The sequence below is a fragment of the Diplotaxodon limnothrissa genome, linkage group LG3 (genome assembly GCF_057381915.1).
Source record: "Diplotaxodon limnothrissa isolate DT_005_m linkage group LG3, D_limnothrissa_male_GT1.1, whole genome shotgun sequence".
Lineage (NCBI taxonomy): Eukaryota > Metazoa > Chordata > Actinopteri > Cichliformes > Cichlidae > Diplotaxodon > Diplotaxodon limnothrissa.
Genome location: NC_140598.1, coordinates 68,298,569 through 68,322,536, shown reverse-complemented (window position 1 = coordinate 68,322,536; position 23,968 = coordinate 68,298,569). Strand labels below are relative to the sequence as shown.

General features: G+C 57.5%; 10 non-coding genes and 7 pseudogenes across 10 annotated transcripts; all 17 read right to left on the bottom strand.

The window, feature by feature from the left end:
• Window positions 1-1,520: 1,520 nt before the first annotated feature.
• LOC146637077 (5S ribosomal RNA) lies at window positions 1,521-1,639 on the bottom strand. The gene has a single exon (XR_014905603.1). It is a non-coding gene; the product is annotated as a 5S ribosomal RNA (ribosomal RNA).
• Window positions 1,640-2,581: 942 nt separating this feature from the next.
• Window positions 2,582-2,700, bottom strand: LOC146637076 (5S ribosomal RNA). The gene has a single exon (XR_014905727.1). It is a non-coding gene; the product is annotated as a 5S ribosomal RNA (ribosomal RNA).
• Window positions 2,701-4,835: 2,135 nt separating this feature from the next.
• Window positions 4,836-4,954, bottom strand: LOC146637075 (5S ribosomal RNA). Its single transcript, XR_014905725.1, has one exon. It is a non-coding gene; the product is annotated as a 5S ribosomal RNA (ribosomal RNA).
• A 1,449-nt stretch (window positions 4,955-6,403) lies between these two features.
• Window positions 6,404-6,512, bottom strand: LOC146637074 (5S ribosomal RNA; annotated as a pseudogene).
• A 1,254-nt stretch (window positions 6,513-7,766) lies between these two features.
• On the bottom strand, window positions 7,767-7,885 carry LOC146637073 (5S ribosomal RNA; annotated as a pseudogene).
• Window positions 7,886-8,906: 1,021 nt separating this feature from the next.
• Window positions 8,907-9,025, bottom strand: LOC146637072 (5S ribosomal RNA; annotated as a pseudogene).
• A 637-nt stretch (window positions 9,026-9,662) lies between these two features.
• Window positions 9,663-9,781, bottom strand: LOC146637071 (5S ribosomal RNA). Its single transcript, XR_014905724.1, has one exon. It is a non-coding gene; the product is annotated as a 5S ribosomal RNA (ribosomal RNA).
• Window positions 9,782-10,721: 940 nt separating this feature from the next.
• LOC146637070 (5S ribosomal RNA) lies at window positions 10,722-10,840 on the bottom strand (annotated as a pseudogene).
• Window positions 10,841-11,674: 834 nt separating this feature from the next.
• LOC146637069 (5S ribosomal RNA) lies at window positions 11,675-11,793 on the bottom strand (annotated as a pseudogene).
• A 1,252-nt stretch (window positions 11,794-13,045) lies between these two features.
• On the bottom strand, window positions 13,046-13,164 carry LOC146637068 (5S ribosomal RNA). Its single transcript, XR_014905723.1, has one exon. It is a non-coding gene; the product is annotated as a 5S ribosomal RNA (ribosomal RNA).
• Window positions 13,165-14,499: 1,335 nt separating this feature from the next.
• LOC146637067 (5S ribosomal RNA) lies at window positions 14,500-14,618 on the bottom strand (annotated as a pseudogene).
• A 1,728-nt stretch (window positions 14,619-16,346) lies between these two features.
• Window positions 16,347-16,465, bottom strand: LOC146637066 (5S ribosomal RNA). The gene has a single exon (XR_014905722.1). It is a non-coding gene; the product is annotated as a 5S ribosomal RNA (ribosomal RNA).
• Window positions 16,466-18,040: 1,575 nt separating this feature from the next.
• LOC146637065 (5S ribosomal RNA) lies at window positions 18,041-18,159 on the bottom strand (annotated as a pseudogene).
• Window positions 18,160-19,141: 982 nt separating this feature from the next.
• Window positions 19,142-19,260, bottom strand: LOC146637064 (5S ribosomal RNA). Its single transcript, XR_014905721.1, has one exon. It is a non-coding gene; the product is annotated as a 5S ribosomal RNA (ribosomal RNA).
• A 1,486-nt stretch (window positions 19,261-20,746) lies between these two features.
• LOC146637063 (5S ribosomal RNA) lies at window positions 20,747-20,865 on the bottom strand. Its single transcript, XR_014905720.1, has one exon. It is a non-coding gene; the product is annotated as a 5S ribosomal RNA (ribosomal RNA).
• Window positions 20,866-22,123: 1,258 nt separating this feature from the next.
• Window positions 22,124-22,242, bottom strand: LOC146637062 (5S ribosomal RNA). The gene has a single exon (XR_014905719.1). It is a non-coding gene; the product is annotated as a 5S ribosomal RNA (ribosomal RNA).
• Window positions 22,243-23,060: 818 nt separating this feature from the next.
• On the bottom strand, window positions 23,061-23,179 carry LOC146637061 (5S ribosomal RNA). The gene has a single exon (XR_014905552.1). It is a non-coding gene; the product is annotated as a 5S ribosomal RNA (ribosomal RNA).
• Window positions 23,180-23,968: the final 789 nt, after the last annotated feature.

The window sequence follows — 23,968 nt, the reverse complement described above, 5'->3', positions numbered from 1 at the left end:
GCCAGAAGCCACAGGCACTGGTGTGGTGTAAGTGGCCTCAGCCAGCAGCAAAAGGGCCCTGGTGTGGTGTAAGTCGCCTCAGCCAGCAGCCACAGGCCCTGGTGGGGTGTAGGTGGCCTCAGCCAGCAGCCACAGGCCCTGGTGTGGTGTAAGTGGCCTCAGCCAGCAGCCACAGGCCCTGGTGTGGTGTAAGTCGCCTCAGCCAGTGCCACAGGCCCTGGTGTGGTGTAAGTGGCCTGAGCAAGAGCCACAGACCCTGGTGTGGTGTAATTGGCCTCAATAGCAACTAAGGCCCTGGTGTGGTGTAAGTGGCTTCAGCCAGCAGCCACAAGCTCTGGTGTGGTGTAACTGGCCTCAGCCAGCAGCCACAGGCCCTGGTGTGGTGTAAGTGGCCTCAGCCAGAAGCACAGGGCCTGGTGTGATATGAGTGGCCTGAGCAAGAGCCACAGGCCCTGGTGTGGTGTAAGTCGCCTCAGCCAGCAGCCACAGGCCCTGGTGGGGTGTAGGTGGCCTCAGCCAGCAGCAAAAGGGCCCTGGTGTGGTGTAAGTCGCCTCAGTCAGCAGCCACAGGCCCTGGTGTGGTGTAGGTGGCCTCAGCCAGCAGCCACAGGCCCTGGTGTGGTGTAAGTGGCCTCAGCCAGCAGCCACAGGCCCTGGTGTGGTGTAAGTGGCCTCAGCCAGCAGCCACAGGCCCTGGTGTGGTGTAAGTGGCCTCAGCCAGTGCCACAGGCCCTGGTGTGGTGTAAGTGGCCTGAGCAAGAGCCACAGACCCTGGTGTGGTGTAATTGGCCTCAATAGCAACTAATGCCCTGGTGTGGTGTAGGTGGCCTCAGCCAGCAGCCACAGGCCCTGGTGTGGTGTAAGTGGCCTGAGCAAGAGCCACAGGGCCTGGTTTGGTGAAGATGGCCTCAGCCAGAAGCGCAGGGCCTGGTGTGATGTGAGTGGCCTGAGCAAGAGCCACAGGCCCTGGTGTGGTGTAAGTGGCCTCAGCCAGCAGCCACAGGCCCTGGTGTGGTGTAAGTCGCCTCAGCCAGAAGCCACAGGCACTGGTGTGGTGTAAGTGGCCTCAGCCAGCAGCAAAAGGGCCCTGGTGTGGTGTAAGTCGCCTCAGCCAGCAGCCACAGGCCCTGGTGTGGTGTAGGTGGCCTCAGCCAGCAGCCACAGGCCCTGGTGTGGTGTAAGTGGCCTCAATAGCAACTAAGGCCCTGGTGTGGTGTAAGTGGCTTCAGCCAGCAGCCACAGGCTCTGGTGTGGTGTAACTGGCCTCAGCCAGCAGCCACAGGCCCTGGTGTGGTGTAAGTGGCCTCAGCCAGAGCCACAGGCCCTGATGTGGTGTAAGTGGCCCCAGCCGGTCACTCAGGCCCTGGTGTGGTGTAGGTGGCATCAGCTAGCAGCACAAGACATTGGAAAAGAGCCAAAAGCAGTGTTGTTAATGTGCCCTCATTAATGGGCAGATGCTTTTGGTCTTTTAATACACCCCTTCTCTGGATCAAAAGCGGTTCAATGACATGAAAAGGAAAGGCTTACAGCACCAGGTATTCCCAGGCAGTCTCCCATCCAAGTACTAACCAAGCCCAGCCCTGCTTAGCTTCCGAGATCAGACGAGGTCGGGCGTGCTCAGGGTGGTATGGCCGTAAGATGCTGGCCCCAGCACAATGTCTCAATTTATGGATTCAAGTGATTAGGTGGCAAGTACCTGAAGTTACGAAGACAATCCTATAACCATACCTGCATGTTTGCATAATACCCTAACCCAAAGGCTCAGTTTGGCATTTATCCAACAGCACAGGCCCTGGATTGTTGAAGATGGCCACAGCAAGCAGCACAGGGCCTGGTTTGGTGAAGATGGCCTCGGCCAGAAGCGCAGGGCCTGGTGTGATGTGAGTGGCCTGAGCAAGAGCCACAGGCCCTGGTGTGGTGTAAGTGGCCTCAGCCAGCAGCCACAGGCCCTGGTGTGGTGTAAGTGGCCTCAGCCAGCAGCAAAAGGGCCCTGGTGTGGTGTAAGTCGCCTCAGTCAGCAGCCACAGGCCCTGGTGTGGTGTAGGTGGCCTCAGCCAGCAGCCACAGGTCCTGGTGTGGTGTAAGTGGCCTCAGCCAGCAGCCACAGGCCCTGGTGTGGTGTAAGTGGCCTCAGCCAGCAGCCACAGGCCCTGATGTGGTGTAAGTGGCCTCAGCCAGTGCCACAGGCCCTGGTGTGGTGTAAGTGGCCTGAGCAAGAGCCACAGACCCTGGTGTGGTGTAATTGGCCTCAATAGCAACTAATGCCCTGGTGTGGTGTAGGTGGCCTCAGCCAGCAGCCACAGGCCCTGGTGTGGTGTAAGTGGCCTCAGCCAGCAGCCACAGGCCCTGGTGTGGTGTAAGTGGCCTCAGCCAGAGCCACAGGCCCTGATGTGGTGTAAGTGGCCCCAGCCGGTCACTCAGGCCCTTGTGTGGTGTAGGTTGCATCAGCTAGCAGCACAAGACATTGGAAAAGAGCCAAAAGCAATGTCGTTAATAAGCCCTCATTAATGGGCAGATGCTTTTGGTCTTTTAATACACCCCTTCTCTGGATCAAAAGCGGTTCAATGACATGAAAATGAAAGGCTTACAGCACCAGGTATTCCCAGGCAGTCTCCCATCCAAGTACTAACCAAGCCCAGCCCTGCTTAGCTTCCGAGATCAGACGAGGTCGGGCGTGCTCAGGGTGGTATGGCCGTAAGCTGCTGGCCGTAAGCTGCTGGCGCCAGCACAATGTCTCAATTTATGGATTCAAGTGATTAGGTGGCAAGTACCTGAAGTTACGAAGACAATCCTATAACCATACCTGCATGTTTGCATAATACCCTAACCCAAAGGCTCAGTTTGGCATTTATCCAACAGCACAGGCCCTGGATTGTTGAAGATGGCCTCAGGAACCAGCACAGGGCCTGGTGTATTGTACATGGCCACAGCAAGCAGCACAGGGCCTGGTTTGGTGAAGATGGCCTCGGCCAGAAGCACAGGGCCTGGTGTGATATGAGTGGCCTGAGCAAGAGCCACAGACCCTGGTGTGGTGTAATTGGCCTCAATAGCAACTAAGGCCCTGGTGTGGTGTAGGTGGCCTCAGCCAGCAGCCACAGGCCCTGGTGTGGTGTAAGTGGCCTCAGCCAGCAGCCACAGGCCCTGATGTGGTGTAAGTGGCCCCAGCCGGTCACTCAGGCCCTGGATTGTTGAAGATGGCCTCAGGAACCAGCACAGGGCCTGGTGTGTTGTACATGGCCACAGCAAGCAGCACAGGGCCTGGTTTGGTGAAGATGGCCTCGGCCAGAAGCGCAGGGCCTGGTGTGATGTGAGTGGCCTGAGCAAGAGCCACAGGCCCTGGTGTGGTGTAAGTGGCCTCAGCCAGCAGCCACAGGCCCTGGTGTGGTGTAAGTCGCCTCAGCCAGAAGCCACAGGCACTGGTGTGGTGTAAGTGGCCTGAGCAAGAGCCACAGGCCCTGGTGTGGTGTAAGTGGCCTGAGCAAGAGCCACAGGCCCTGGTGTGGTGTAAGTGGTCTCAGCCAGCAGCCACAGGCCCTGGTGTGGTGTAGGTGGCCTCAGCCAGCAGCCACAGGCCCTTGTGTGGTGTAAGTGGCCTCAGCCAGCAGCCACAGGCCCTGGTGTGGTGTAAGTGGCCTCAGCCAGTGCCACAGGCCCTGGTGTGGTGTAAGTGGCCTGAGCAAGAGCCACAGACCCTGGTGTGGTGTAATTGGCCTCAATAGCAACTAAGGCCCTGGTGTGGTGTAGGTGGCCTCAGCCAGCAGCCACAGGCCCTGGTGTGTTGTAAGTGGCCTCAGCCAGCAGCCACAGGCCCTGGTGTGGTGTAGGTGGCCTCAGCCAGCAGCCACAGGCCCTTGTGTGGTGTAAGTGGCCTCAGCCAGCAGCCACAGGCCCTGGTGTGGTGTAAGTGGCCTCAGCCAGTGCCACAGGCCCTGGTGTGGTGTAAGTGGCCTGAGCAAGAGCCACAGACCCTGGTGTGGTGTAATTGGCCTCAATAGCAACTAAGGCCCTGGTGTGGTGTAAGTGGCCTCAGCCAGCAGCCACAGGCCCTGGTGTGGTGTAGGTGGCCTCAGCCAGCAGCCACAGGCCCTGGTGTGGTGTAAGTGGCCTCAGCCAGTGCCACAGGCCCTGGTGTGGTGTAAGTGGCCTGAGCAAGAGCCACAGACCCTGGTGTGGTGTAATTGGCCTCAATAGCAACTAAGGCCCTGGTGTGGTGTAAGTGGCCTCAGCCAGCAGCCACAGGCCCTGGTGTGGTGTAGGTGGCCTCAGCCAGCAGCCACAGGCCCTGGTGTGGTGTAAGTGGCCTCAGCCAGCAGCCACAGGCCCTGGTGTGGTGTAAGTCGCCTCAGCCAGAAGCCACAGGCACTGGTGTGGTGTAAGTGGCCTCAGCCAGAAGCCACAGGCACTGGTGTGGTGTAAGTGGCCTCAGCCAGCAGCAAAAGGGCCCTGGTGTGGTGTAAGTGGCCTGAGCAAGAGCCACAGGCCCTGGTGTGGTGTAAGTGGCCTCAATAGCAACTAAGGCCCTGGTGTGGGGTAAGTGGCTTCAGCCAGCAGCCACAGGCTCTGGTGTGGTGTAACTGGCCTCAGCCAGCAGCCACAGGCCCTGGTGTGGTGTAAGTGGCCTCAGCCAGAGCCACAGGCCCTGATGTGGTGTAAGTGGCCCCAGCCGGTCACTCAGGCCCTGGTGTGGTGTAGGTGGCATCAGCTAGCAGCACAAGACATTGGAAAAGAGCCAAAAGCAGTGTCGTTAATGTGCCCTCATTAATGGGCAGCTGCTTTTGGTCTTTTAATACACCCCTTCTCTGGATCAAAAGCGGTTCAATGACATGAAAATGAAAGGCTTACAGCACCAGGTATTCCCAGGCAGTCTCCCATCCAAGTACTAACCAAGCCCAGCCCTGCTTAGCTTCCGAGATCAGACGAGGTCGGGCGTGCTCAGGGTGGTATGGCCGTAAGCTGCTGGCCCCGGCACAATGTCTCAATTTATGGATTCAAGTGATTAGGTGGCAAGTACCTGAAGTTACGAAGACAATCCTATAACCATACCTGCATGTTTGCATAATAACCTAACCCAAAGGCTCAGTTTGGCATTTATCCAACAGCACAGGCCCTGGATTGTTGAAGATGGCCTCAGGAACCAGCACAGGGCCTGGTGTGTTGTACATGGCCACAGCAAGCAGCACAGGGCCTGGTTTGGTGAAGATGGCCTCGGCCAGAAGCGCAGGGCCTGGTGTGATGTGAGTGGCCTGAGCAAGAGCCACAGGCCCTGGTGTGGTGTAATTGGCCTCAATAGCAAATAAGGCCCTGGTGTGGTGTAAGTGGCCTGAGCAAGAGCCACAGGGCCTGGTTTGGTGAAGATGGCCTCGGCCAGAAGCGCAGGGCCTGGTGTGATGTGAGTGGCCTGAGCAAGAGCCACAGGCCCTGGTGTGGTGTAAGTGGCCTCAGCCAGCAGCCACAGGCCCTGGTGTGGTGTAAGTCGCCTCAGCCAGAAGCCACAGGCACTGGTGTGGTGTAAGTGGCCTCAGCCAGCAGCAAAAGGGCCCTGGTGTGGTGTAAGTCGCCTCAGTCAGCAGCCACAGGCCCTGGTGTGGTGTAGGTGGCCTCAGCCAGCAGCCACAGGCCCTGGTGTGGTGTAAGTGGCCTCAGCCAGTGCCACAGGCCCTGGTGTGGTGTAAGTGGCCTGAGCAAGAGCCACAGACCCTGGTGTGGTGTAATTGGCCTCAATAGCAAATAAGGCCCTGGTGTGGTGTAAGTGGCCTGAGCAAGAGCCACAGGGCCTGGTTTGGTGAAGATGGCCTCGGCCAGAAGCGCAGGGCCTGGTGTGATGTGAGTGGCCTGAGCAAGAGCCACAGGCCCTGGTGTGGTGTAAGTGGCCTCAGCCAGCAGCCACAGGCCCTGGTGTGGTGTAGGTGGCCTCAGCCAGCAGCCACAGGCCCTTGTGTGGTGTAAGTGGCCTCAGCCAGCAGCCACAGGCCCTGGTGTGGTGTAGGTGGCCTCAGCCAGCAGCCACAGGCCCTGGTGTGGTGTAAGTGGCCTCAGCCAGTGCCACAGGCCCTGGTGTGGTGTAAGTGGCCTGAGCAAGAGCCACAGACCCTGGTGTGGTGTAATTGGCCTCAATAGCAACTAAGGCCCTGGTGTGGTGTAGGTTGCCTCAGCCAGCAGCCACAGGCCCTGGTGTGGTGTAAGTGGCCTCAGCCAGAGCCACAGGCCCTGATGTGGTGTAAGTGGCCCCAGCCGGTCACTCAGGCCCTGGTGTGGTGTAGGTGGCATCAGCTAGCAGCACAAGACATTGGAAAAGAGCCAAAAGCAGTGTCGTTAATGTGCCCTCATTAATGGGCAGCTGCTTTTGGTCTTTTAATACACCCCTTCTCTGGATCAAAAGCGGTTCAATGACATGAAAATGAAAGGCTTACAGGACCAGGTATTCTCCCATCCAAGTACTAACCAAGCCCAGCCCTGCTTAGCTTCCGAGATCAGACGAGGTCGGGCGTGCTCAGGGTGGTATGGCCGTAAGCTGCTGGCCCTAGCACAATGTCTCAATTTATGGATTCAAGTGATTAGGTGGCAAGTACCTGAAGTTACGAAGACAATCCTATAACCATACCTGCATGTTTGCATAATACCCTAACCCAAAGGCTCAGTTTGGCATTTATCCAACAGCACAGGCCCTGGATTGTTGAAGATGGCCTCAGGAACCAGCACAGGGCCTGGTGTGTTGTACATGGCCACAGCAAGCAGCACAGGGCCTGGTTTGGTGAAGATGGCCTCGGCCAGAAGCACAGGGCCTGGTGTGATGTGAGTGGCCTGAGCAAGAGCCACAGGCCCTTGTGTGGTGTAAGTGGCCTCAGCCAGCAGCCACAGGCCCTGGTGTGGTGTAGGTGGCCTCAGCCAGCAGCCACAGGCCCTGGTGTGGTGTAAGTGGCCTGAGCAAGAGCCACAGGCCCTGGTTTGGTGTAAGTGGCCTCAGCCAGCAGCCACAGGCCCTGGTGTGTTGTAAGTGGCCTCAGCCAGCAGCCACAGGCCCTGGTGTGGTGTAAGTGGCCTGAGCAAGAGCCACAGGCCCTGGTTTGGTGTAAGTGGCCTCAGCCAGCAGCCACAGGCCCTGGTGTGTTGTAAGTGGCCTCAGCCAGCAGCCACAGGCCCTGGTGTGGTCTAAGTGGCCTCAGCCAGTGCCACAGGCCCTGGTGTGGTGTAAGTGGCCTGAGCAAGAGCCACAGGCCCTGGTGTGGTGTAAGTGGCCTGAGCAAGTGCCACAGGCCCTGGTGTGGTGTAAGTGGCCTAAGCCAGAGCCACAGGCCCTGGTGTGGTGTAAGTGGCCTCAATAGCAAATAAGGCCCTGGTGTGGTGTAAGTGGCCTGAGCAAGAGCCACAGGGCCTGGTTTGGTGAAGATGGCCTCAGCCAGAAGCGCAGGGCCTGGTGTGATGTGAGTGGCCTGAGCAAGAGCCACAGGCCCTGGTGTGGTGTAAGTGGCCTCAGCCAGCAGCCACAGGCCCTGGTGTGGTGTAAGTGGCCTCAGCCAGAAGCCACAGGCACTGGTGTGGTGTAAGTGGCCTCAGCCAGCAGCCACAGGCACTGGTGTGGTGTAAGTGGCCCCAGCCGGTCACTCAGGCCCTGGTGTGGTGTAGGTGGCATCAGCTAGCAGCACAAGACATTGGAAAAGAGCCAAAAGCAGTGTTGTTAATGTGCCCTCATTAATGGGCAGATGCTTTTGGTCTTTTAATACACCCCTTCTCTGTTTCAAAAGCGGTTCAATGACATGAAAAGGAAAGGCTTACAGCACCAGGTATTCCCAGGCAGTCTCCCATCCAAGTACTAACCAAGCCCAGCCCTGCTTAGCTTGCGAGATCAGACGAGGTCGGGCGTGCTCAGGGTGGTATGGCCGTAAGCTGCTGGCCCCAGCACAATGTCTCAATTTATGGATTCAAGTGATTAGGTGGCAAGTACCTGAAGTTACGAAGACAATCCTATAACCATACCTGCATGTTTGCATAATACCCTAACCCAAAGGCTCAGTTTGGCATTTATCCAACAGCACAGGCCCTGGATTGTTGAAGATGGCCTCAGGAACCAGCACAGGGCCTGGTGTGTTGTACATGGCCACAGCAAGCAGCACAGGGCCTGGTTTGGTGAAGATGGCCTCGGCCAGAAGCGCAGGGCCTGGTGTGATGTGAGTGGCCTGAGCAAGAGCCACAGGCCCTGGTGTGGTGTAAGTGGCCTCAGCCAGCAGCCACAGGCCCTGGTGTGGTGTAAGTCGCCTCAGCCAGAAGCCACAGGCACTGGTGTGGTGTAAGTGGCCTCAGCCAGCAGCAAAAGGGCCCTGGTGTGGTGTAAGTCGCCTCAGTCAGCAGCCACAGGCCCTGGTGTGGTGTAGGTGGCCTCAGCCAGCAGCCACAGGTCCTGGTGTGGTGTAAGTGGCCTCAGCCAGCAGCCACAGGCCCTGGTGTGGTGTAAGTGGCCTCAGCCAGCAGCCACAGGCCCTGATGTGGTGTAAGTGGCCTCAGCCAGTGCCACAGGCCCTGGTGTGGTGTAAGTGGCCTGAGCAAGAGCCACAGACCCTGGTGTGGTGTAATTGGCCTCAATAGCAACTAATGCCCTGGTGTGGTGTAGGTGGCCTCAGCCAGCAGCCACAGGCCCTGGTGTGGTGTAAGTGGCCTCAGCCAGCAGCCACAGGCCCTGGTGTGGTGTAAGTGGCCTCAGCCAGAGCCACAGGCCCTGATGTGGTGTAAGTGGCCCCAGCCGGTCACTCAGGCCCTTGTGTGGTGTAGGTTGCATCAGCTAGCAGCACAAGACATTGGAAAAGAGCCAAAAGCAATGTCGTTAATAAGCCCTCATTAATGGGCAGATGCTTTTGGTCTTTTAATACACCCCTTCTCTGGATCAAAAGCGGTTCAATGACATGAAAATGAAAGGCTTACAGCACCAGGTATTCCCAGGCAGTCTCCCATCCAAGTACTAACCAAGCCCAGCCCTGCTTAGCTTCCGAGATCAGACGAGGTCGCGCGTGCTCAGGGTGGTATGGCCGTAAGCTGCTGGCCGTAAGCTGCTGGCGCCAGCACAATGTCTCAATTTATGGATTCAAGTGATTAGGTGGCAAGTACCTGAAGTTACGAAGACAATCCTATAACCATACCTGCATGTTTGCATAATACCCTAACCCAAAGGCTCAGTTTGGCATTTATCCAACAGCACAGGCCCTGGATTGTTGAAGATGGCCTCAGGAACCAGCACAGGGCCTGGTGTATTGTACATGGCCACAGCAAGCAGCACAGGGCCTGGTTTGGTGAAGATGGCCTCGGCCAGAAGCACAGGGCCTGGTGTGATATGAGTGGCCTGAGCAAGAGCCACAGACCCTGGTGTGGTGTAATTGGCCTCAATAGCAACTAAGGCCCTGGTGTGGTGTAGGTGGCCTCAGCCAGCAGCCACAGGCCCTGGTGTGGTGTAAGTGGCCTCAGCCAGCAGCCACAGGCCCTGATGTGGTGTAAGTGGCCCCAGCCGGTCACTCAGGCCCTGGTGTGGTGTAGGTGGCATCAGCTAGCAGCACAAGACATTGGAAAACAGCCAAAAGCAATGTCGTTAATGTGCCCTCATTAATGGGGAGCTGCTTTTGGTCTTTTAATACACCCCTTCTCTGGATCAAAAGCGGTTCAATGACATGAAAATCAAAGGCTTACAGCACCAGGTATTCCCAGGCAGTCTCCCATCCAAGTACTAACCAAGCCCAGCCCTGCTTAGCTTCCGAGATCAGACGAGGTCGGGCGTGCTCAGGGTGGTATGGCCGTAAGCTGCTGGCCCCAGCACAATGTCTCAATTTATGGATTCAAGTGATTAGGTGGCAAGTACCTGAAGTTACGAAGACAATCCTATAACCATACCTGCATGTTTGCATAATACCCTAACCCAAAGGCTCAGTTTGGCATTTATCCAACAGCACAGGCCCTGGATTGTTGAAGATGGCCTCAAGAACCAGCACAGGACCTGGTGTGTTTTACATGGCCACAGCAAGCAGCACAGGGCCTGGTTTGGTGAAGATGGCCTCAGCAAGCAGCCACAGGCCCTGGTTTGGTGTAAGTGGCCTCAGCCAGCAGCCACAGGCCCTGGTGTGTTGTAAGTGGCCTCAGCCAGCAGCCACAGGCCCTGGTGTGGTCTAAGTGGCCTCAGCCAGTGCCACAGGCCCTGGTGTGGTGTAAGTGGCCTGAGCAAGAGCCACAGGCCCTGGTGTGGTGTAAGTGGCCTCAGCCAGCAGCCACAGGCCCTGGTGTGGTGTAAGTGGCCTCAGCCAGCAGCCACAGGCCCTGGTGTGGTGTAAGTGGCCTCAGCCAGTGCCACAGGCCCTGGTGTGGTGTAAGTGGCCTGAGCAAGAGCCACAGACCCTGGTGTGGTGTAATTGGCCTCAATAGCAACTAATGCCCTGGTGTGGTGTAGGTGGCCTCAGCCAGCAGCCACAGGCCCTGGTGTGGTGTAAGTGGCCTCAGCCAGCAGCCACAGGCCCTGGTGTGGTGTAAGTGGCCTCAGCCAGAGCCACAGGCCCTGATGTGGTGTAAGTGGCCCCAGCCGGTCACTCAGGCCCTTGTGTGGTGTAGGTTGCATCAGCTAGCAGCACAAGACATTGGAAAAGAGCCAAAAGCAATGTCGTTAATGTGCCCTCATTAATGGGCAGATGCTTTTGGTCTTTTAATACACCCCTTCTCTGGATCAAAAGCGGTTCAATGACATGAAAATGAAAGGCTTACAGAACCAGGTATTCCCAGGCAGTCTCCCATCCAAGTACTAACCAAGCCCAGCCCTGCTTAGCTTCCGAGATCAGACGAGGTCGGGCGTGCTCAGGGTGGTATGGCCGTAAGCTGCTGGCCGTAAGCTGCTGGCCCCAGCACAATGTCTCAATTTATGGATTCAAGTGATGAGGTGGAAAGTACCTGAAGTTACGAAGACAATCCTATAACCATACCTGCATGTTTGCATAATACCCTAACCCAAAGGCTCAGTTTGGCATTTATCCAACAGCACAGGCCCTGGATTGTTGAAGATGGCCTCAGGAACCAGCACAGGGCCTGGTGTGTTGTACATGGCCACAGCAAGCAGCACAGGGCCTGGTTTGGTGAAGATGGCCTCGGCCAGAAGCACAGGGCCTGGTGTGATATGAGTGGCCTGAGCAAGAGCCACAGGCCCTGGTGTGTTGTAAGTGGCCTCAGCCAGCAGCCACAGGCCCTGGTGTGGTGTAGGTGGCCTCAGCCAGCAGCCACAGGCCCTTGTGTGGTGTAAGTGGCCTCAGCCAGCAGCCACAGGCCCTGGTGTGGTGTAAGTGGCCTCAGCCAGTGCCACAGGCCCTGGTGTGGTGTAAGTGGCCTGAGCAAGAGCCACAGACCCTGGTGTGGTGTAATTGGCCTCAATAGCAACTAAGGCCCTGGTGTGGTGTAGGTGGCCTCAGCCAGCAGCCACAGGCCCTGGTGTGGTGTAAGTGGCCTCAGCCAGAGCCACAGGCCCTGATGTGGTGTAAGTGGCCCCAGCCGGTCACTCAGGCCCTGGTGTGGTGTAGGTGGCATCAGCTAGCAGCACAAGACATTGGAAAAGAGCCAAAAGCAATGTCGTTAATGTGCCCTCATTAATGGGCAGCTGCTTTTGGTCTTTTAATACACCCCTTCTCTGGATCAAAAGCGGTTCAATGACATGAAAATGAAAGGCTTACAGCACCAGGTATTCCAAGGCAGTCTCCCATCCGAGTACTAACCAAGCCCAGCCCTGCTTAGCTTCCGAGATCAGACGAGGTCGGGCGTGCTCAGGGTGGTATGGCCGTAAGCTGCTGGCCCCAGCACAATGTCTCAATTTATGGATTCAAGTGATTAGGTGGCAAGTACCTGAAGTTACGAAGACAATCCTATAACCATACCTGCATGTTTGCATAATACCCTAACCCAAAGGCTTAGTTTGGCATTTATCCAACAGCACAGGCCCTGGATTGTTGAAGATGGCCTCAGGAACCAGCACAGGGCCTGGTGTGTTGTACATGGCCACAGCTAGCAGCAGAGGGCCAGGTTTGGTGAAGATGGCCTCGGCCAGAAGCGCAGGGCCTGGTGTGATGTGAGTGGCCTGAGCAAGAGCCACAGACCCTGGTGTGGTGTAATTGGCCTCAATAGCAACTAAGGCCCTGGTGTGGTGTAACTGGCCTCAGCCAGCAGCCACAGGCCCTGGTGTGGTGTAGGTGGCCTCAGCCAGCAGCCACAGGCCCTGGTGTGGTGTAAGTGGCCTGAGCAAGAGCCACAGGCCCTGGTTTGGTGTAAGTGGCCTCAGCCAGCAGCCACAGGCCCTGGTGTGTTGTAAGTGGCCTCAGCCAGCAGCCACAGGCCCTGGTGTGGTCTAAGTGGCCTCAGCCAGTGCCACAGGCCCTGGTGTGGTGTAAGTGGCCTGAGCAAGAGCCACAGGCCCTGGTGTGGTGTAAGTGGCCTGAGCAAGTGCCACAGGCCCTGGTGTGGTGTAAGTGGCCTAAGCCAGAGCCACAGGCCCTGGTGTGGTGTAAGTGGCCTCAATAGCAAATAAGGCCCTGGTGTGGTGTAAGTGGCCTGAGCAAGAGCCACAGGGCCTGGTTTGGTGAAGATGGCCTCAGCCAGAAGCGCAGGGCCTGGTGTGATGTGAGTGGCCTGAGCAAGAGCCACAGGCCCTGGTGTGGTGTAAGTGGCCTCAGCCAGCAGCCACAGGCCCTGGTGTGGTGTAAGTCGCCTCAGCCAGAAGCCACAGGCCCTGGTGTGGTGTAAGTGGCTTCAGCCAGCAGCCACAGGCTCTGGTGTGGTGTAACTGGCCTCAGCCAGCAGCCACAGGCCCTGGTGTGGTGTAAGTGGCCTCAGCCAGAGCCACAGGCCCTGATGTGGTGTAAGTGGCCCCAGCCGGTCACTCAGGCCCTGGTGTGGTGTAGGTGGCATCAGCTAGCAGCACAAGACATTGGAAAAGAGCCAAAAGCAGTGTTGTTAATGTGCCCTCATTAATGGGCAGATGCTTTTGGTCTTTTAATACACCCCTTCTCTGGATCAAAAGCGGTTCAATGACATGAAAAGGAAAGGCTTACAGCACCAGGTATTCCCAGGCAGTCTCCCATCCAAGTACTAACCAAGCCCAGCCCTGCTTAGCTTCCGAGATCAGACGAGGTCGGGCGTGCTCAGGGTGGTATGGCCGTAAGCTGCTGGCCCCAGCACAATGTCTCAATTTATGGATTCAAGTGATTAGGTGGCAAGTACCTGAAGTTACGAAGACAATCCTATAACCATACCTGCATGTTTGCATAATACCCTAACCCAAAGGCTCAGTTTGGCATTTATCCAACAGCACAGGCCCTGGATTGTTGAAGATGGCCTCAGGAACCAGCACAGGGCCTGGTGTGTTGTACATGGCCACAGCAAGCAGCACAGGGCCTGGTTTGGTGAAGATGGCCTCGGCCAGAAGCGCAGGGCCTGGTGTGATGTGAGTGGCCTGAGCAAGAGCCACAGGCCCTGGTGTGGTGTAAGTGGCCTCAGCCAGCAGCCACAGGCCCTGGTGTGGTGTAAGTCGCCTCAGCCAGAAGCCACAGGCACTGGTGTGGTGTAAGTGGCCTCAGCCAGCAGCAAAAGGGCCCTGGTGTGGTGTAAGTCGCCTCAGTCAGCAGCCACAGGCCCTGGTGTGGTGTAGGTGGCCTCAGCCAGCAGCCACAGGCCCTGGTGTGGTGTACGTGGCCTCAGCCAGCAGCCACAGGCCCTGGTGTGGTGTAAGTGGCCTCAGCCAGCAGCCACAGGCCCTGGTGTGGTGTAAGTGGCCTCAGCCAGTGCCACAGGCCCTGGTGTGGTGTAAGTGGCCTGAGCAAGAGCCACAGACCCTGGTGTGGTGTAATTGGCCTCAATAGCAACTAATGCCCTGGTGTGGTGTAGGTGGCCTCAGCCAGCAGCCACAGGCCCTGGTGTGGTGTAAGTGGCCTCAGCCAGCAGCCACAGGCCCTGGTGTGGTGTAAGTGGCCTCAGCCAGAGCCACAGGCCCTGATGTGGTGTAAGTGGCCTGAGCAAGAGCCACAGGCCCTGGTGTGGTGTAAGTGGCCTGAGCAAGAGCCACAGGCCCTGGTGTGTTGTAAGTGGCCTCAGCCAGCAGCCACAGGCCCTGGTGTGGTGTAGGTGGCCTCAGCCAGAAGCCACAGGCCCTGGTGTGGTGTAAGTGGCCTGAGCAAGTGCCACAGGCCCTGGTGTGGTGTAATTGGCCTCAATAGCAACTAAGGCCCTGGTGTGGTGTAGGTGGCCTCAGCCAGCAGCCACAGGCCCTGGTGTGGTGTAAGTGGCCTCAGCCAGAGCCACAGGCCCTGATGTGGTGTAAGTGGCCCCAGCCGGTCACTCAGGCCCTGGTGTGGTGTAGGTGGCATCAGCTAGCAGCACAAGACATTGGAAAAGAGCCAAAAGCAATGTCGTTAATGTGCCCTCATTAATGGGCAGCTGCTTTTGGTCTTTTAATACACCCCTTCTCTGGATCAAAAGCGGTTCAATGACATGAAAATGAAAGGCTTACAGCACCAGGTATTCCAAGGCAGTCTCCCATCCGAGTACTAACCAAGCCCAGCCCTGCTTAGCTTCCGAGATCAGACGAGGTCGGGCGTGCTCAGGGTGGTATGGCCGTAAGCTGCTGGCCCCAGCACAATGTCTCAATTTATGGATTCAAGTGATTAGGTGGCAAGTACCTGAAGTTACGAAGACAATCCTATAACCATACCTGCATGTTTGCATAATACCCTAACCCAAAGGCTTAGTTTGGCATTTATCCAACAGCACAGGCCCTGGATTGTTGAAGATGGCCTCAGGAACCAGCACAGGGCCTGGTGTGTTGTACATGGCCACAGCTAGCAGCAGAGGGCCAGGTTTGGTGAAGATGGCCTCGGCCAGAAGCGCAGGGCCTGGTGTGATGTGAGTGGCCTGAGCAAGAGCCACAGACCCTGGTGTGGTGTAATTGGCCTCAATAGCAACTAAGGCCCTGGTGTGGTGTAACTGGCCTCAGCCAGCAGCCACAGGCCCTGGTGTGGTGTAGGTGGCCTCAGCCAGCAGCCACAGGCCCTGGTGTGGTGTAAGTGGCCTGAGCAAGAGCCACAGGCCCTGGTTTGGTGTAAGTGGCCTCAGCCAGCAGCAAAAGGGCCCTGGTGTGGTGTAAGTCGCCTCAGCCAGCAGCCACAGGCCCTGGTGTGGTGTAGGTGGCCTCAGCCAGCAGCCACAGGCCCTGGTGTGGTGTAAGTGGCCTCAATAGCAACTAAGGCCCTGGTGTGGTGTAAGTGGCTTCAGCCAGCAGCCACAGGCTCTGGTGTGGTGTAACTGGCCTCAGCCAGCAGCCACAGGCCCTGGTGTGGTGTAAGTGGCCTCAGCCAGAGCCACAGGCCCTGATGTGGTGTAAGTGGCCCCAGCCGGTCACTCAGGCCCTGGTGTGGTGTAGGTGGCATCAGCTAGCAGCACAGGGCCTGGTTTGGTGAAGATGGCCTCGGCCAGAAGCGCAGGGCCTGGTGTGATGTGAGTGGCCTGAGCAAGAGCCACAGGCACTGGTGTGGTGTAAGTCGCCTCAGCCAGCAGCCACAGGCCCTGGTGTGGTGTAAGTCGCCTCAGCCAGAAGCCACAGGCACTGGTGTGGTGTAAGTGGCCTCAGCCAGCAGCAAAAGGGCCCTGGTGTGGTGTAAGTCGCCTCAGCCAGCAGCCACAGGCCCTGGTGGGGTGTAGGTGGCCTCAGCCAGCAGCCACAGGCCCTGGTGTGGTGTAAGTGGCCTCAGCCAGCAGCCACAGGCCCTGGTGTGGTGTAAGTCGCCTCAGCCAGTGCCACAGGCCCTGGTGTGGTGTAAGTGGCCTGAGCAAGAGCCACAGGCCCTGGTGTGGTGTAAGTGGCCTGAGCAAGTGCCACAGGCCCTGGTGTGGTGTAAGTGGCCTAAGCCAGAGCCACAGGCCCTGGTGTGGTGTAAGTGGCCTCAATAGCAAATATGGCCCTGGTGTGGTGTAAGTGGCCTGAGCAAGAGCCACAGGGCCTGGTTTGGTGAAGATGGCCTCAGCCAGAAACGCAGGGCCTGGTGTGATGTGAGTGGCCTGAGCAAGAGCCACAGGCCCTGGTGTGGTGTAAGTGGCCTCAGCCAGCAGCCACAGGCCCTGGTGTGGTGTAAGTGGCCTCAGCCAGAAGCCACAGGCACTGGTGTGGTGTAAGTGGCCCCAGCCGGTCACTCAGGCCCTGGTGTGGTGTAGGTGGCATCAGCTAGCAGCACAAGACATTGGAAAAGAGCCAAAAGCAGTGTTGTTAATGTGCCCTCATTAATGGGCAGATGCTTTTGGTCTTTTAATACACCCCTTCTCTGGATCAAAAGCGGTTCAATGACATGAAAAGGAAAGGCTTACAGCACCAGGTATTCCCAGGCAGTCTCCCATCCAAGTACTAACCAAGCCCAGCCCTGCTTAGCTTCCGAGATCAGACGAGGTCGGGCGTGCTCAGGGTGGTATGGCCGTAAGCTGCTGGCCCCAGCACAATGTCTCAATTTATGGATTCAAGTGATTAGGTGGCAAATACCTGAAGTTACGAAGACAATCCTATAACCATACCTGCATGTTTGCATAATACCCTAACCCAAAGGCTCAGTTTGGCATTTATCCAACAGCACAGGCCCTGGATTGTTGAAGATGGCCTCAGGAACCAGCACAGGGCCTGGTGTGTTGTACATGGCCACAGCAAGCAGCACAGGGCCTGGTTTGGTGAAGATGGCCTCGGCCAGAAGCGCAGGGCCTGGTGTGATGTGAGTGGCCTGAGCAAGAGCCACAGACCCTGGTGTGGTGTAAGTGGCCTCAGCCAGCAGCCACAGGCCCTGGTGTGGTGTAAGTCGCCTCAACCAGAAGCCACAGGCTCTGGTGTGGTGTAACTGGCCTCAGCCAGCAGCCACAGGCCCTGGTGTGGTGTAAGTGGCCTCAGCCAGAAGCACAGGGCCTGGTGTGATATGAGTGGCCTGAGCAAGAGCCACAGGCCCTGGTGTGGTGTAAGTCGCCTCAGCCAGCAGCCACAGGCCCTGGTGGGGTGTAGGTGGCCTCAGCCAGCAGCAAAAGGGCCCTGGTGTGGTGTAAGTCGCCTCAGTCAGCAGCCACAGGCCCTGGTGTGGTGTAGGTGGCCTCAGCCAGCAGCCACAGGCCCTGGTGTGGTGTAAGTGGCCTCAGCCAGCAGCCACAGGCCCTGGTGTGGTGTAAGTGGCCTCAGCCAGCAGCCACAGGCCCTGGTGTGGTGTAAGTGGCCTCAGCCAGTGCCACAGGCCCTGGTGTGGTGTAAGTGGCCTGAGCAAGAGCCACAGACCCTGGTGTGGTGTAATTGGCCTCAATAGCAACTAATGCCCTGGTGTGGTGTAGGTGGCCTCAGCCAGCAGCCACAGGCCCTGGTGTGGTGTAAGTGGCCTGAGCAAGAGCCACAGGGCCTGGTTTGGTGAAGATGGCCTCAGCCAGAAGCGCAGGGCCTGGTGTGATGTGAGTGGCCTGAGCAAGAGCCACAGGCCCTGGTGTGGTGTAAGTGGCCTCAGCCAGCAGCCACAGGCCCTGGTGTGGTGTAAGTCGCCTCAGCCAGAAGCCACAGGCACTGGTGTGGTGTAAGTGGCCTCAGCCAGCAGCAAAAGGGCCCTGGTGTGGTGTAAGTCGCCTCAGCCAGCAGCCACAGGCCCTGGTGTGGTGTAGGTGGCCTCAGCCAGCAGCCACAGGCCCTGGTGTGGTGTAAGTGGCCTCAATAGCAACTAAGGCCCTGGTGTGGTGTAAGTGGCTTCAGCCAGCAGCCACAGGCTCTGGTGTGGTGTAACTGGCCTCAGCCAGCAGCCACAGGCCCTGGTGTGGTGTAAGTGGCCTCAGCCAGAGCCACAGGCCCTGATGTGGTGTAAGTGGCCCCAGCCGGTCACTCAGGCCCTGGTGTGGTGTAGGTGGCATCAGCTAGCAGCACAAGACATTGGAAAAGAGCCAAAAGCAGTGTTGTTAATGTGCCCTCATTAATGGGCAGATGCTTTTGGTCTTTTAATACACCCCTTCTCTGGATCAAAAGCGGTTCAATGACATGAAAAGGAAAGGCTTACAGCACCAGGTATTCCCAGGCAGTCTCCCATCCAAGTACTAACCAAGCCCAGCCCTGCTTAGCTTACGAGATCAGACGAGGTCGGGCGTGCTCAGGGTGGTATGGCCGTAAGATGCTGGCCCCAGCACAATGTCTCAATTTATGGATTCAAGTGATTAGGTGGCAAGTACCTGAAGTTACGAAGACAATCCTATAACCATACCTGCATGTTTGCATAATACCCTAACCCAAAGGCTCAGTTTGGCATTTATCCAACAGCACAGGCCCTGGATTGTTGAAGATGGCCACAGCAAGCAGCACAGGGCCTGGTTTGGTGAAGATGGCCTCGGCCAGAAGCGCAGGGCCTGGTGTGATGTGAGTGGCCTGAGCAAGAGCCACAGGCCCTGGTGTGGTGTAAGTGGCCTCAGCCAGCAGCCACAGGCCCTGGTGTGGTGTAAGTCGCCTCAGCCAGAAGCCACAGGCACTGGTGTGGTGTAAGTGGCCTCAGCCAGCAGCAAAAGGGCCCTGGTGTGGTGTAAGTCGCCTCAGTCAACAGCCACAGGCCCTGGTGTGGTGTAGGTGGCCTCAGCCAGCAGCCACAGGCCCTGGTGTGGTGTAAGTGGCCTCAGCCAGCAGCCACAGGCCCTGGTGTGGTGTAAGTGGCCTCAGCCAGCAGCCACAGGCCCTGGTGTGGTGTAAGTGGCCTCAGCCAGTGCCACAGGCCCTGGTGTGGTGTAAGTGGCCTGAGCAAGAGCCACAGACCCTGGTGTGGTGTAATTGGCCTCAATAGCAACTAATGCCCTGGTGTGGTGTAGGTGGCCTCAGCCAGCAGCCACAGGCCCTGGTGTGGTGTAAGTGGCCTCAGCCAGCAGCCACAGGCCCTGGTGTGGTGTAAGTGGCCTCAGCCAGAGCCACAGGCCCTGATGTGGTGTAAGTGGCCCCAGCCGGTCACTCAGGCCCTTGTGTGGTGTAGGTTGCATCAGCTAGCAGCACAAGACATTGGAAAAGAGCCAAAAGCAATGTCGTTAATGTGCCCTCATTAATGGGCAGATGCTTTTGGTCTTTTAATACACCACTTCTCTGGATCAAAAGCGGTTCAATGACATGAAAATGAAAGGCTTACAGCACCAGGTATTCCCAGGCAGTCTCCCATCCAAGTACTAACCAAGCCCAGCCCTGCTTAGCTTCCGAGATCAGACGAGGTCGGGCGTGCTCAGGGTGGTATGGCCGTAAGCTGCTGGCCCCAGCACAATGTCTCAATTTATGGATTCAAGTGATTAGGTGGCAAGTACCTGAAGTTACGAAGACAATCCTATAACCATACCTGCATGTTTGCATAATACCCTAACCCAAAGGCTCAGTTTGGCATTTATCCAACAGCACAGGCCCTGGATTGTTGAAGATGGCCTCTGGAACCAGCACAGGGCCTGGTGTGTTGTACATGGCCACAGCAAGCAGCACAGGGCCTGGTTTGGTGAAGATGGCCTCGGCCAGAAGCACAGGGCCTGGCGTGATATGAGTGGCCTGAGCAAGAGCCACAGGCCCTGGTGTGGTGTAAGTGGCCTGAGCAAGAGCCACAGGCCCTGGTGTGGTGTAAGTGGCCTGAGCAAGAGCCACAGGCCCTGGTGTGGTGTAAGTGGCCTGAGCAAGAGCCACAGGCCCTGGTGTGGTGTAAGTGGTCTCAGCCAGCAGCCACAGGCCCTGGTGTGGTGTAGGTGGCCTCAGCCAGCAGCCACAGGCCCTTGTGTGGTGTAAGTGGCCTCAGCCAGCAGCCACAGGCCCTGGTGTGGTGTAAGTGGCCTCAGCCAGTGCCACAGGCCCTGGTGTGGTGTAAGTGGCCTGAGCAAGAGCCACAGACCCTGGTGTGGTGTAATTGGCCTCAATAGCAACTAATGCCCTGGTGTGGTGTAAGTGGCCTCAGCCAGCAGCCACAGGCCCTGGTGTGGTGTAAGTGGCCTCAGCCAGTGCCACAGGCCCTGGTGTGGTGTAAGTGGCCTGAGCAAGAGCCACAGACCCTGGTGTGGTGTAATTGGCCTCAATAGCAAATAAGGCCCTGGTGTGGTGTAAGTGGCCTGAGCAAGAGCCACAGGGCCTGGTTTGGTGAAGATGGCCTCGGCCAGAAGCGCAGGGCCTGGTGTGATGTGAGTGGCCTGAGCAAGAGCCACAGGCCCTGGTGTGGTGTAAGTGGCCTCAGCCAGCAGCCACAGGCCCTGGTGTGGTGTAGGTGGCCTCAGCCAGCAGCCACAGGCCCTTGTGTGGTGTAAGTGGCCTCAGCCAGCAGCCACAGGCCCTGGTGTGGTGTAGGTGGCCTCAGCCAGCAGCCACAGGCCCTGGTGTGGTGTAAGTGGCCTCAGCCAGTGCCACAGGCCCTGGTGTGGTGTAAGTGGCCTGAGCAAGAGCCACAGACCCTGGTGTGGTGTAATTGGCCTCAATAGCAACTAAGGCCCTGGTGTGGTGTAGGTGGCCTCAGCCAGCAGCCACAGGCCCTGGTGTGGTGTAAGTGGCCTCAGCCAGAGCCACAGGCCCTGATGTGGTGTAAGTGGCCCCAGCCGGTCACTCAGGCCCTGGTGTGGTGTAGGTGGCATCAGCTAGCAGCACAAGACATTGGAAAAGAGCCAAAAGCAGTGTCGTTAATGTGCCCTCATTAATGGGCAGCTGCTTTTGGTCTTTTAATACACCCCTTCTCTGGATCAAAAGCGGTTCAATGACATGAAAATGAAAGGCTTACAGCACCAGGTATTCCCAGGCAGTCTCCCATCCAAGTACTAACCAAGCCCAGCCCTGCTTAGCTTCCGAGATCAGACGAGGTCGGGCGTGCTCAGGGTGGTATGGCCGTAAGCTGCTGGCCCCAGCACAATGTCTCAATTTATGGATTCAAGTGATTAGGTGGCAAGTACCTGAAGTTACGAAGACAATCCTATAACCATACCTGCATGTTTGCATAATACCCTAACCCAAAGGCTCAGTTTGGCATTTATCCAACAGCACAGGCCCTGGATTGTTGAAGATGGCCTCAGGAACCAGCACAGGGCCTGGTGTGTTGTACATGGCCACAGCAAGCAGCACAGGGCCTGGTTTGGTGAAGATGGCCTCGGCCAGAAGCACAGGGCCTGGTGTGATGTGAGTGGCCTGAGCAAGAGCCACAGGCCCTGGTGTGGTGTAAGTGGCCTCAGCCAGCAGCCACAGGCCCTGGTGTGGTGTAGGTGGCCTCAGCCAGCAGCCACAGGCCCTGGTGTGGTGTAAGTGGCCTGAGCAAGAGCCACAGGCCCTGGTTTGGTGTAAGTGGCCTCAGCCAGCAGCCACAGGCCCTGGTGTGTTGTAAGTGGCCTCAGCCAGCAGCCACAGGCCCTGGTGTGGTGTAAGTGGCCTGAGCAAGAGCCACAGGCCCTGGTTTGGTGTAAGTGGCCTCAGCCAGCAGCCACAGGCCCTGGTGTGTTGTAAGTGGCCTCAGCCAGCAGCCACAGGCCCTGGTGTGGTCTAAGTGGCCTCAGCCAGTGCCACAGGCCCTGGTGTGGTGTAAGTGGCCTGAGCAAGAGCCACAGGCCCTGGTGTGGTGTAAGTGGCCTGAGCAAGTGCCACAGGCCCTGGTGTGGTGTAAGTCGCCTCAGCCAGAAGCCACAGGCACTGGTGTGGTGTAAGTGGCCTCAGCCAGCAGCAAAAGGGCCCTGGTGTGGTGTAAGTCGCCTCAGCCAGCAGCCACAGGCCCTGGTGTGGTGTAGGTGGCCTCAGCCAGCAGCCACAGGCCCTGGTGTGGTGTAAGTGGCCTCAATAGCAACTAAGGCCCTGGTGTGGTGTAAGTGGCTTCAGCCAGCAGCCACAGGCTCTGGTGTGGTGTAACTGGCCTCAGCCAGCAGCCACAGGCCCTGGTGTGGTGTAAGTGGCCTCAGCCAGAGCCACAGGCCCTGATGTGGTGTAAGTGGCCCCAGCCGGTCACTCAGGCCCTTGTGTGGTGTAGGTTGCATCAGCTAGCAGCACAAGACATTGGAAAAGAGCCAAAAGCAATGTCGTTAATGTGCCCTCATTAATGGGCAGATGCTTTTGGTCTTTTAATACACCCCTTCTCTGGATCAAAAGCGGTTCAATGACATGAAAATGAAAGGCTTACAGCACCAGGTATTCCCAGGCAGTCTCCCATCCAAGTACTAACCAAGCCCAGCCCTGCTTAGCTTCCGAGATCAGACGAGGTCGGGCGTGCTCAGGGTGGTATGGCCGTAAGCTGCTGGCCCCAGCACAATGTCTCAATTTATGGATTCAAGTGATTAGGTGGCAAGTACCTGAAGTTACGAAGACAATCCTATAACCATACCTGCATGTTTGCATAATACCCTAACCCAAAGGCTCAGTTTGGCATTTATCCAACAGCACAGGCCCTGGATTGTTGAAGATGGCCTCTGGAACCAGCACAGGGCCTGGTGTGTTGTACATGGCCACAGCAAGCAGCACAGGGCCTGGTTTGGTGAAGATGGCCTCGGCCAGAAGCACAGGGCCTGGCGTGATATGAGTGGCCTGAGCAAGAGCCACAGGCCCTGGTGTGGTGTAAGTGGCCTGAGCAAGAGCCACAGGCCCTGGTGTGGTGTAAGTGGCCTGAGCAAGAGCCACAGGCCCTGGTGTGGTGTAAGTGGCCTGAGCAAGAGCCACAGGCCCTGGTGTGGTGTAGGTGGCCTCAGCCAGCAGCCACAGGCCCTGGTGTGGTGTAAGTGGCCTCAGCCAGTGCCACAGGCCCTGGTGTGGTGTAAGTGGCCTGAGCAAGAGCCACAGACCCTGGTGTGGTGTAATTGGCCTCAATAGCAACTAAGGCCCTGGTGTGGTGTAGGTGGCCTCAGCCAGCAGCCACAGGCCCTGATGTGGTGTAAGTGGCCCCAGCCGGTCACTCAGGCCCTGGTGTGGTGTAGGTGGCATCAGCTAGCAGCACAAGACATTGGAAAAGAGCCAAAAGCAATGTCGTTAATGTGCCCTCATTAATGGGTAGCTGCTTTTGGTCTTTTAATACACCCCTTCTCTGGATCAAAAGCGGTTCAATGACATGAAAATGAAAGACTTACAGCACCAGGTATTCCCAGGCAGTCTCCCATCCAAGTACTAACCAAGCCCAGCCCTGCTTAGCTTCCGAGATCAGACGAGGTCGGGCGTGCTCAGGGTGGTATGGCCGTAAGCTGCTGGCCCCAGCACAATGTCTCAATTTATGGATTCAAGTGATTAGGTGGCAAGTACCTGAAGTTACGAAGACAATCCTATAACCATACCTGCATGTTTGCATAATACCCTAACCCAAAGGCTCAGTTTGGCATTTATCCAACAGCACAGGCCCTGGATTGTTGAAGATGGCCTCAAGAACCAGCACAGGACCTGGTGTGTTTTACATGGCCACAGCAAGCAGCACAGGGCCTGGTTTGGTGAAGATGGCCTCAGCAAGCAGCCACAGGCCCTGGTTTGGTGTAAGTGGCCTCAGCCAGCAGCCACAGGCCCTGGTGTGTTGTAAGTGGCCTCAGCCAGCAGCCACAGGCCCTGGTGTGGTCTAAGTGGCCTCAGCCAGTGCCACAGGCCCTGGTGTGGTGTAAGTGGCCTGAGCAAGAGCCACAGGCCCTGGTGTGGTGTAAGTGGCCTCAGCCAGCAGCCACAGGCCCTGGTGTGGTGTAAGTGGCCTCAGCCAGCAGCCACAGGCCCTGGTGTGGTGTAAGTGGCCTCAGCCAGTGCCACAGGCCCTGGTGTGGTGTAAGTGGCCTGAGCAAGAGCCACAGACCCTGGTGTGGTGTAATTGGCCTCAATAGCAACTAATGCCCTGGTGTGGTGTAGGTGGCCTCAGCCAGCAGCCACAGGCCCTGGTGTGGTGTAAGTGGCCTCAGCCAGCAGCCACAGGCCCTGGTGTGGTGTAAGTGGCCTCAGCCAGAGCCACAGGCCCTGATGTGGTGTAAGTGGCCCCAGCCGGTCACTCAGGCCCTTGTG